Here is an 11404-nt window from a genome sequence, read left to right as displayed (position 1 = left end):
TCGCTAAGGGTCTGTCGATTTTGTTTATTTTTTCAAAGAACCAACTTTTAGTTTTGTTAATTTTTTCAATTGTTTCTTTTGTTTCGATTTCATTAATTTCAGCTCTGATTTTAATTATTTCTTGCCTTCTACTTCTTTTGCTGTTGTTTTGCTCTTCTTTTTCAAGGATTTTGAGATGAAGTATGAGATCATTTATTTGTTGGTTTTTTCTTTTTTTTTAAGGAATGAACTCCAAGCAATGAATTTTCCTCTTAGAACTGCTTTCAATGTGTCCCATAGATTCCGATATGTTGTGTCTGTGTTTTCATTTATCTCTAAGAATTTTTTAATTTCCTCCTTGATGTCTTCTATAACCCATTGATCATTCAGTAACCTATTGTTCATTCTCCAAGTGATGTATGCTTTTTCCTTCCTTCTTTTATCGTTGATTTTCAGTTTCATTCCATTATGATCAGATAAGATGCATGGTATTATCTCTACTCCTTTATATTGTCTAAGAGTTGCCCTGTGACATAATATATGATCTATTTTTGAGAAGGATCCATGTGCTGCTGAGAAAAAAGTGTAACTGCTTGATGTTGGGTGGTATACTCTATATATGTCAATTAGGTCTAGGTTATTAATAGTGTTATTGAGTTCTATAGTTTCCTTATTCAACTTTTGTTTGGAAGATCTGTCCAGTGGCGAGAGAGGTGTGTTGAAGTCTCCCATGATTATGGTATGGTGGTCTATTAGACTCTTGAACTTGAGAAGAGTTTGTTTGACGAACATAGCTGCACCATTGTTTGGGGCATAAATATTTATGATTGTTATGTCTTGTTGGTGTATGGTTCCCTTAAGCAGTATGTAGTGTCCCTCTTTATCCCTTTTGATTAACTTTGGCTTGAAATCTATTTTATTTGATATGAGTATGGACACTCCTGCTTGTTTCCGAAGTCCATATGAGTGATATGATTTTTCCCAACCTTTCACCTTCAGCCTATGTATGTCTTTTCCTATCAAATGCGTCTCCTGTAGGCAGCATATTGTTGGGTCTTGTTTTGTGATCCATTCTACTAGCCTGTGTCTCTTAATTGGTGAGTTTAAGCCATTAACATTTAGGGTTATTATTGAGATATGGGTTGTTCTTCCAGCCATATTTGTTTATTTCTGTTACTAAACATGGTTTGTTTTCCTCTTTGATTATTTTCCCCCCTTTACTGTCCTACCTCCCACTGTTGGTTTTCATTGTTATTTTCCATTTCCTCTTCCTGTAATGCTTTGGCGAGGATGTTTTGAAGAGATGGTTTTCTAGCTGCGAATTCTTTAAACTTTTGTTTATCGTGGAAGGTTTTAATTTCATCTTCCATCCTGAAGCTTAATTTCGCTGGATACACAATTCTTGGTTGGAACCCATTTTCTTTCAGTGTTTGAAATATGTTATTCCAGGATCTTCTAGCTTTCAGAGTCTGTGTTGAAAGATCAGCTGTTATCCTGATTGGCTTTCCCCTAAATGTAATCTGCTTCCTTTCTCTTGTAGCTTTTAAAATTCTCTCCTTATTCTGTATGTTGGGCATCTTCATTATAATGTGTCTAGGTGTGCATCTCTTATGATTTTGCACATTCGGTGTCCTGTAGGCTTCTAGGATTTGGGATTCTGTCTCATTCTTGAAGTCTGGGAAGTTTTCTCGTATTATTTCATTGAATAGACTGCTCATTCCTTTGGTTTGGAGCTCTGTACCTTCCTGTATCCCAATGACTCTTAAGTTTGGTCTCTTAATGTTATCCCATATTTCTTGGATGTTCTGCTCATGGTTTCTTAACAGTCTTGCTGAGCTGTCTATGTTCTTTTCCAGTTGAAATACTTTGTCTTCATTGTCTGATGTTGTATCTTCTAAGTGTTCTACTCTGCTGGCAGTATTCTCCATTGAGTTTTTAAGTTGGTTTATTGCTTCCTGCATTTCTAGGATTTCTGTTTGTTTGTTTTTTATAACCTCTATCTCCCTGTATAGTTGATCCTTTGCTTCCTGGATTTGTTTGCGTAATTCATTGTCGAAGTGATCTTTCATTGTCTGATTTTGCTGTTTAATGTCTTCCTTGATACTCCAGATCATCTGAAGCATGTATATCCTGAATTCATTATCTGACATTCCATCTGCTGCAGCTGTTACCTCTTCTAAAGTTGCGTTGACCTGCATTGCTTGTGGTCCTTTCTTTCCTTGTCTTTTCATACTGCTTGCTTATCTTTCCTGCAAGCGCAGGCGGCGGCTCTGCTCTCTCCTTATTCCAATTGGGGTGTCGTGGCTACTATGCCGGCAGGTCACTGGGCCTGTTCTGGGCGCTGGTGGCGGCTCTGATCTGTCCCTACTCCAATTGGGGTGACGAGTGTACCACGACGGCAGGCCACTGGGCCTGATTTGCCGGTCGGTTGCAAGTTTGCCTACCCTGCAGGCGCGGGCGGCGGCTCTACTCTGCCCCTACTCCAAATGGGGTGACGTGTCTGTCGTACCGGCAGGCCACTGGGCCTGTCCCGCTGGTCGGTCGCAGATCTGCCCACCTTTCGGGAACGGGTGGAGGCTCTGCTCTGCCCCTACTCCAATTGGGGTGTCGTGACTACCCCGCCTGCAGGACGCTGGGCCTGTTCCTGGCACAGGCAGCGACTCTGCTCTGCCCCTACTCCAATTAGGGTGGTGTGTGTACCACGCCGGCAGGCTCCTGGGCCTGATCCGCCGGTCTGTTGCAGGTCTGCCTACCTTGGAGGCACGGGCGGCGGATCTGCCCTGCCCCTCCTACCACGCCTGCGGACCCCTGGGCCTGATCTGCAGGTTGGTCACAGGTCTGCTCACCCTGCGGGCATGGGTGGCGGTTCTGCTCCGCCCCCACTCCAATTGGGGTCACGTGACCACCACACCGGCAGGGCCTGATCCGGGCGTGGGAGAAGGATCTGCTCTGCCCCTACTCCAGTTGGGGTGACGTGTGTACCACACTGGCAGGCCACTGGGCCTGACCCGCCAGGCTGTCACAGGTCTGTTTACCTTGCAAGCGCGAACGGCGGCTCTGCCCTGCCCCTCCTACCACGCCCATGTACCACTGGGTCGCGGGTCTGCCCACCTTGCGGGTGCGGGTGGCGGCTCCGCTCCGCCCCCTCTCCAATTGGGGTCACGCGGTCACCATGCTGGCGAGCCGCTGGGCCTGCTCTGGGCGCTGGCGGCAGCCCGTCTCCTCCCCTCTGGCTCGACGACAAATTGAGGAGACTCGGGTGTCTGTGCCTCACCCCCCCTACCAGGAGACCAACTGTTTATGTCGCCGCTGGTATTGATGAAGTTCTCTCCTCCGCCGCTTTCTGATGACATCAGATCTCTGCCATGTTGGTATCCTATGTGAATGGCAGCATTTCGTTCCCCTTGCCGGGCAACCCAAGCAACGGGTGAGTCCTGACTGGCCCTCAGCAGGACCCGGACCGAGACGCAGTTTCCGCGGGCTCCTAGCCCCGGTCCAGGGAAGTTCCGGGAGCTGGAACTCGGCCGCTCCGTGCTCGGTGTAAGCTCCTATAAGTGTAGGCTCCCAGAAGCAGTCCCCGCGGGCTCAGTTCCGGGAGCCGGAATTCGGCCGCTTAGTGCTTGGTGTATGCTCTGATAGGAGCAGGGTCCAAGAAGCAGCCTCCGCAGGCTCCGCAGCCCTGGGCCAGGGTGGTTCCGGGACGGTTCCGGGAGCCGGAACTCGGCCGCCCCGCGCTCGGTGTTCGCTCCGATAAGATCAGGTTCTAAGAAGCACCCAGGCACTGAACCCTAGCCATCTGTCTGCAAGCCACAGGCGAATTGCAGCCTGAAATTACCTGTTCTATGGCTGAATGAGCTGCGGTCAGTCGAAAACAGGTATGGTGACGTCAGCTTTCCAACATGGTGGCTGCTGGCCTCCTCTGTGGTCTGACCGGTGTGGAGAACCGAGATGGACCGCTTCCTTCCCCCGTCTTGAACCCAGAATTCATCCCTGAGTACGGTGCTTGCACGGCTGGCAGAAACTGCAGCGCTGTATCCCTGCGTCGCTATCTCCTCGTTTCCCAGCGCGCGCTGCAGACTCTAGCCGCAGGGCGATTTGCTGAATAAGCAGTGTTACCCTCCGTGCGACAAACCTCTCGCGTTTGAGTCCCCGTAGCCGATCCTCGTGCGATGGAAATCCTTCCTCCAGGTTCCGGAGCACCCCACTATTGCTGGAAATTCCTAACAAGATATCCTTTAGCAGTCCTGACTTGTCATACTCCCACACAGTGAAGCAGCACACGGGGGCAATGCACTCCCCTCGCCGCCATCTTGCTATGTATTATTAATACACATTTTAAATGTTCAGATAACGTGGTCATTAAAAGTGTGACCCTCCAATTCCACTGCTAGGTATTTATTCATGTGAAATGACATTTACACAAAAAACAAATGTTTATAGAAGTTTTATTCATAATAACCAAAAGCTGGAAATAACAAGCTGGAAACAACTGGAATGTCCCTCAGTCAGAGAATAAAATGAATGAACTGTGGTACATTTGTATAATGGAATACTATTAAGCGACAAAAAAGGAACTTCTGGTATGTGCAATGAACAACCTGAATGGATCTTAAGGGTGTTGGGCTGAGTGAAAAGAAGCCAGACTAAAAGGGCTACATATTGTATGATGTCATTTCCATAACATTCTGGAAAAGGCAAAACAGGGATTGCCAGGCAGTGAAGGAGAGGATCAAGTTTGACTGCGCATGGGCGTTTGCGGCAGGAGTGTGTGTGAAAGAAGTGATCTCTATCTGAATTGTAGTGGTTTTACAACTCCAAGCATTTGGCAAGACTCTGTACTATATGCCCCAAAGACTGAATTTTATTGTCTGTAAATTAAAATCAAAATAGCAATACCCATATCACACTAGCACAGGTATAAACAGGTCAATGAAACATCATAGAGAGCTAGAAATGGAATCAAATATAAATAGTTCATTTATTTTGCTAAAAATGGCATTTCAAATCCATGGGGAAAAGATGCATTATTTAATAGACAGTGCCGGAAAAATTAATTGGTACTTGCCATTAAAAAATGTATACCTACCTCAGAGTAAATTCCACAAAAACGAATCAAAGATTTACAGGAACAAAAATGAGAATACTAGCGTAAAGTACAGATTTTGTAATGATTAAAGTTAGAAAGCATAAAGAAAAAAATGAATTGATTTAAATATCTTAAAACAAATAAAAATAATTATTAATAAGTTGGCAGAAAAATAAGGTGGGAAAAATATCTACAACATATAGGACAGTCAAAGATATCCATAGTGGATTCTGAAGCTGTTGCCCAGAACTCTTCTTGAGTATTGGGTGCTAATCCCCCCATAGTCAGGAGTGTTAGTAGTTGACAGCTCAGAGCTAAGTTCCTCTGCTGCAACTCTCCACAGCTGCTTTGCTCAGGGGTAGCCCCCATCCAGTGACTCATCAAAAAGGGGATATAAAAGCCTGACCCAATGGCTTAAGGAAGAACCATGAAGGACCAGCCCAGCTTCAGAGCCTGCTGTAAGGTCCCCTAAGTGAGAACTTCCTTGTGATGCAACTCTTCCTTCTGTCTAATCATGCTTTTTCTTTTTTCTCCCCCAAGGACACTCCCCAGTAAACTTCATGGGAATTGGTGTCAGAGTCTGTTTCTGGGAACTCAACCCAAGACAATACCCTTAATATATAAAGAATATATGTAAAAAGGAAGAAGTGAAAACCAGCTAATTTTGATATATGCCATAATTAAATTTACTTGTTCATGTCTCAGCAAGATCATTTGTAGGAATTTATCATAGGGAAGTAATCTCACAGGCCCATGAAAATATATGTTCAAGACTGTCCATTGGAACTATATTTATAAGAATGAAGTATTGGTAACAATTTTAATGTCCATTAATTGGTTAAATAATATGCACTTATATTATGATAGATATTTATAATCATAAAACTGTTCAATATTAAAAAATATTCTTTAAAATACATTCCACAAAATAGGTTGCACAATATATAACATGTATAAAAATAGAAAAACAGTCTAGAAGACTACAGAACAAAATTTTAGTGGTAAATTTTTCAGAAATTTGGAAAGATAGTTGTTTTCTTTTTTATACTTTTCTGTATTTTCTGAAAATTTTAAATCACTTATATAGCCAAAAGACAAATAATAGCTATTTTTAAGAGAATACTTTTGGATAGCCTTTACTGGGAAATTCAAGTATACTAATAGAAACTAAAGCACACTTTCCTTTTCAGTTCCTAAACGTTTCAATTAGAGCAAAGTTAGCCTTAACAGATATGTCTAAACAACATAACCCCCACCCCTCCTGTGTACTGGGGACTGAACCCAAGGGTCATTTACCACTGAGGTTTATTTGCCCTATTTGTTTATTTACTTCTTTATTTTTGAGGCAGGGTGTCACTAAGTTGCTGCGGCTGGCCTTCCACTTGTGATCCTCCTACCTCAGCCTCTTGAGTAGCTTGGTTTAAAGGCGTGCATTATCGTGATGGGCTGAAACCATATTTTATTTTATGGTCCATGAAAGCCACATGCTACCTGTACTGGACAGCTCCTGTTTCTATGCTTATTTCACCTGAGCAGTGTCTAGTCTCCTTCCTTGGGTAAGGTTCCTTCACTCCACCAAGGCCAAGGGATTCCTGCTGGCCTGACCCTGTATCCCCTGTAGGGGAGCACAGAACCTATCTGCAGCCCCGTGACAGCAGGAGGTGCCTATCTCTAGTGGGTCCAGTGAGAGTCAAGCCAGGGCTTTTACTAGAGCTAATGAGAAAGCAAAGTTCTGTTTCAACTGTGGTTGCAAGCTAGCAGAAGCTAAGTCTGGAGAATGCTGCCGAGGATGAAATCCACACAGAGTAAAGTAGGGCAGAGACATGGAGAGAGGGACACTCCCAAAGAGAGTCTGGGGCCTTGAGAGCTAGCTGTGCTCAAAGCCAGAAGAATTGCTGTACTTTTCAATGACATGGGCCAATAATTCTTTGTTTCTGTTTAAGCCTGTCTGAATAGGGGCATCCTTTGTAGCTCAAAGGATATGATATTATATACATCCCAGTATAGCTCCATGACAAACAACATGGTATTCTTATATACAATCTTTCATTCATTCATTCATTCATTCAATTAAAATGCATCAAGTACCTGGGACCTACTTTATACCAGCAACAATGCTAAGTCCTAAGAATACAGAAGATTTTGTCCATAATAGGAGGGGCCACTTGGTGAGAACTCCATCCTAGAATACGGCCCCTGGGGGTGTGAAATTTCCTTCCCTGGAGCAGACTGAGTGGCTTTTCAGGAGAGTCATTTTTTCTCTTTGGATGCTCTCTCTGGCTGGAGAGGTTGGTTTTCTCTCCCCTCATGGCTTTCCCTGGCAGGATTCTTTGGATTCTTCCATTGTCTATCAAGGCAAAAAGACTGTGACTGTGTCTACTGGGGAGGCCTAGACCAGAGTCTGGCCCCTGTACCTAGGAATGACATAAATGCCCTCTTACTCTGGCTCCCCATTTCCTGTACAGCCACCTTATTGCCTGAACTTAGAAAGGATCTGAGGGTGGACTTAAGTCCAAAGAACAAAGGAAAGAAAGCTGCACTGTGCCTGAGTCTAGGTGTTCTGCGTGAGCTCCTGCCTAGAGCAGTAGATTCTAGGTAAGTTGGGGCCCATATTTCAGAGTCACTCTTTGCTGCCAGCCATTGTTCTTTGAGCATGGTTCCCCAGAGGACCTCAAACAGGGAATGCTGGCTAGAGGACAGAATCTGGGCTTTCCTGGGCTCCCTATCCAAATGCTACCTTAATTTCAGAATCACTGTCAACTCACAAATTTGTATGAGACCTTCTAGAGAAAGTGCACAGAATGAGAAAAGAGCTGTGGGTGTAACCCTTCTTAATATGTCAAGCTCAGCCAGATGGGGCTCTCAGAAGTTCCACTTAAAGAATTTTTGAGGTTTTAGATCATATCACCAGAAAGGGAAAAATAAGCATCTTCAGCAGATTCCACTAGAATAAGGGTAACTCATGAGGTCATGTCTGGTGATTATAGAATTATCTTAATTATTCATTAATGTATTCAAGGCTTGAGAACATTGGCATTAGCATTATACAGTATAAACTTTCAAAACCAAGTCCAAACACTACCTGGCAAAACCACATGGATGAGGCATGAGACCCAGACCACACTTGAGAATGAACTGGGATAAATGATAAACCACCACCTTTATGAAGTTGCCCACTCAATCTGGATTGAGTAGAGAATAGAATTCAGCAATCTCTTACTCTAGTGGTTCTTTGGTGTTTACAGCAGAACCTCCTGGAGAACTTTTTCAAACTTTGCTTGTCTAGTCTTCACTTCTGGAGATTGATTCAGAAGGTCTGGGGTGGGGATCCAGCAACCAAATAAATACTGGTTAAGGCACATCCCTAATTAGCAGATGGGAAACTGAGACCTAGGGAGAGAAGGCAATTTGTCTAGGGGAACAATGACCATTTGTCCAAGAACCAAGACCAGGACCCAGGTTTCCTGACTCGGATCTGATGTTCTTTATATTATTCAAATAGAAGTGCCAGGAATTCATTATCATCACCTCCACTGCCTAGTTATCCTCAATGACTTCAGTGCTCATGTTGAAAAATGGAGAGAGTCTGCAGGTTGTGCTTGGGAACCTGCCACTGAGTAAGATCTGCTGACTTATTTGTCCTTCATTTTCAAAAGCAGGGTCATTTGCCCTGGGTATTCCACTGTAGTAGGCAAGATACAGAACTGTGTGACACACGTCTCCCTGTTTCTTGTACGTACATTCCAAATACCCTGTGGTTTGTGGTTGTGGTTGCCTGTTTATAAAACCCGACTCTCAAAGTCTTGGTCAGCCCAAAGCCTTTGTTGAAGAAGAACTCACTATTTATGTTGTCGCTGCCCAAGGGGGACCTCTCTGCTGCTGTCATTTCCAAGTAGTTTCTCTCAAAGTTTTCAAGTTGGACATTTTCATTGAACTCAGGAGACACATTCATAACATCAGTCAAGAAATAATCGTTCGTTGAGAGAAGGTACCTACTCAGCATTGTGCTTATGTTAAATCAAGTTGTAAGGCAGAAAAAACGTAAGCTGCCTCCAATTTAGGAAAAGCTGTCCCCCTTACTTAACGGGACACCCAAAAGAACACAAAGAGGTGTTACTCCTGGAGAAAAACATCCTTGGGATACTCTGGGAAACTTCCGTTCAGTCTTTCTGCACAGGGTTATCTTTATTGGCTAAGCCACATACCATTATCAGCCATCTCAAAAGCACCACCTTATTTATCAGAGATTTGGCTACTGCAAGTCTTACAGTCTCCTGGACCCTTGGACTTGTCACCCTTTGCAGCCATCTGTGTTTTACAGTTGAGGAAATCTACGGACTGAGCGATTAAAGCCCAGCCAAGGTCACTCACATGGAGTTCAGAGTACAACCAGGGCAAAAGAGAAACTTGCTAGCTTTCTAGAATCAAAGGACACTACAGCTGGAAGAGATTTCAAGAGCTCATTCGGCTCACTTGCTTCTCTGCAGGTCAACAGTAAAGCTAAGACTAATGATTATCTGAGGTCAAAGGCCTCATAATGCCTCCAACCTCTTGCTTCAAGTTTTCACTTCCCCACATTCTTCCTTAAGTCTAACTGAAGTTACTCCTTCTGCCCTCCCAGCCAGGGTTTAACAGAGACAGTGCTTCTCTAGTGTGAGGCCTCATTTGCTCTATTTAAGAGGCAGCTCCAGAGAAGCCTTGGACTACTCACTTGGAGGGGCTTTGTGGGGGGCCACAGGGAACAAAGCGGACTCTTCTGTATTTTTGGTTCTTTTATGGTCTGCTTGAATGCCAGACAATTGCATTTCCTTGCTCCACTCTCTCCAGGGATTATTTTCCCTGGAGAAGAGGAGACAGAGGTAAGTCGATAGAATGCAAATAAGATATTGAGGAATAGTACTCATGACCATGGGAAGCTGCAGGGAAAGGGTCATAAGGGAGGCTGATGGAAGGGATTTTTCTGATTCTAATGGATATAATTTAAATGCGCCCCGATCCAGAGGGAGGCTGTGTTGTCTCCTTCCCAGGGAACTCACGATGGAAGAAGGTCTCACTACCTAGGGCTGGTTTCACTTTATCCCCAATTGGGAGTAGAAAGATGGGGAAACTTGTCTTGAACTCCTTCCAACTTTACAGCGGCTCTTTCCCCAGTCTAAAAAAACACTAGTTCTAAGCATTTCAAAAGATTAGCGTGTGTTAGGAAACTAATAAGCAAGCCTTGGCTAAATGAGATCCACTTTGAATTTGGCTCTCACCCTGCATTAAACCAGCATGGACAAGCCTAAAATGAGATGGTTCTTACATGGCTCCCTGGGCAAAATTTTGAAAACGAACAACTGACATTTTCTTCTTGATATTTTCCCACTCTCCTGCCTCCTTCAATTAGACATGCAGTGGGAAGAGAAGCAGAGTTCTGAGATTATTCCCATGTACAGGATTTTATTTTGTGAAGTCTCCTTTGGGGGTAAATATCCACTAGCATTTGCATCAGTTGCTCTTGAATTGCTGCCTAATATGAAATACTTCAATTGGGAGAGTTTCTCTTAAGCCAGTTCTCCCTAAAGGTAAAATGAGATATTCCAAACTCTATGCAGAAGCATTTTAAGAAAAAAAAGCATGACAAATCTGCAATCCATTCTCTTTTTTTTTGGTACCGGATATTGAACTCAGGGGTACTGGACCACTGATCCACATCCCCAGTCCTATTTTGTATTTTATTTAGAGACTGGGTCTCACTGAGTTGCTTAGTGCCTCGCTTTATGCTGAGGCTGGCTTTGAATTTGCAATCCTCCTGCCCTCCTGCCTCAGCCTCCTGAGCCGCTAGTATTACAGGAGTTGTGCCACCAGACCCGGCTCCATTCTTTACATCAACACTTAGAGGACACTTTTCATCAACCTTTTCCAATCTACCAACAAGTGTGTTCATCAGTTAGGAAGCATTTACTGAGCCCAGCTTTATGTCAGGCAAAGTGGGAGTTATCCAAAAAACAAGGCTTAATCTCTGCCCTTAAAAGTGCCCAGGCTGGGGGGATATAAGAATAACTCATAGGAAATAACCAGAGGCTAATGCAAGGAAATATACACTTAAGTTCTAAGTGGCATAGAGCAGTCCTTAAATACAATGGAATTTTGCAATTAGTAGATTAAAGTAGTAATCAAGTAGTTTTTACTAGAGGGTACATAGCCTGAACCGGCTTCCACAAAAGGACAGATCTCTTTTGAAGAGGCAGAATGAAAAAAAGCAAGCAAACAAAAAGAAACAAAATGAGAATAATGAAAATTTAACCTAGCACTTTCAAACTTTTTGTTCTAAATTACTTGAATCACATAAAAAGGCAA

Source organism: Marmota monax, unplaced genomic scaffold (assembly GCF_021218885.2).
Source record: "Marmota monax isolate L192 unplaced genomic scaffold, Marmota_monax_Labrador192_F-V1.1 WCK01_AAM20220418_F8-fsc00105, whole genome shotgun sequence".
Lineage (NCBI taxonomy): Eukaryota > Metazoa > Chordata > Mammalia > Rodentia > Sciuridae > Marmota > Marmota monax.
This window is presented reverse-complemented; position numbering follows the sequence as displayed.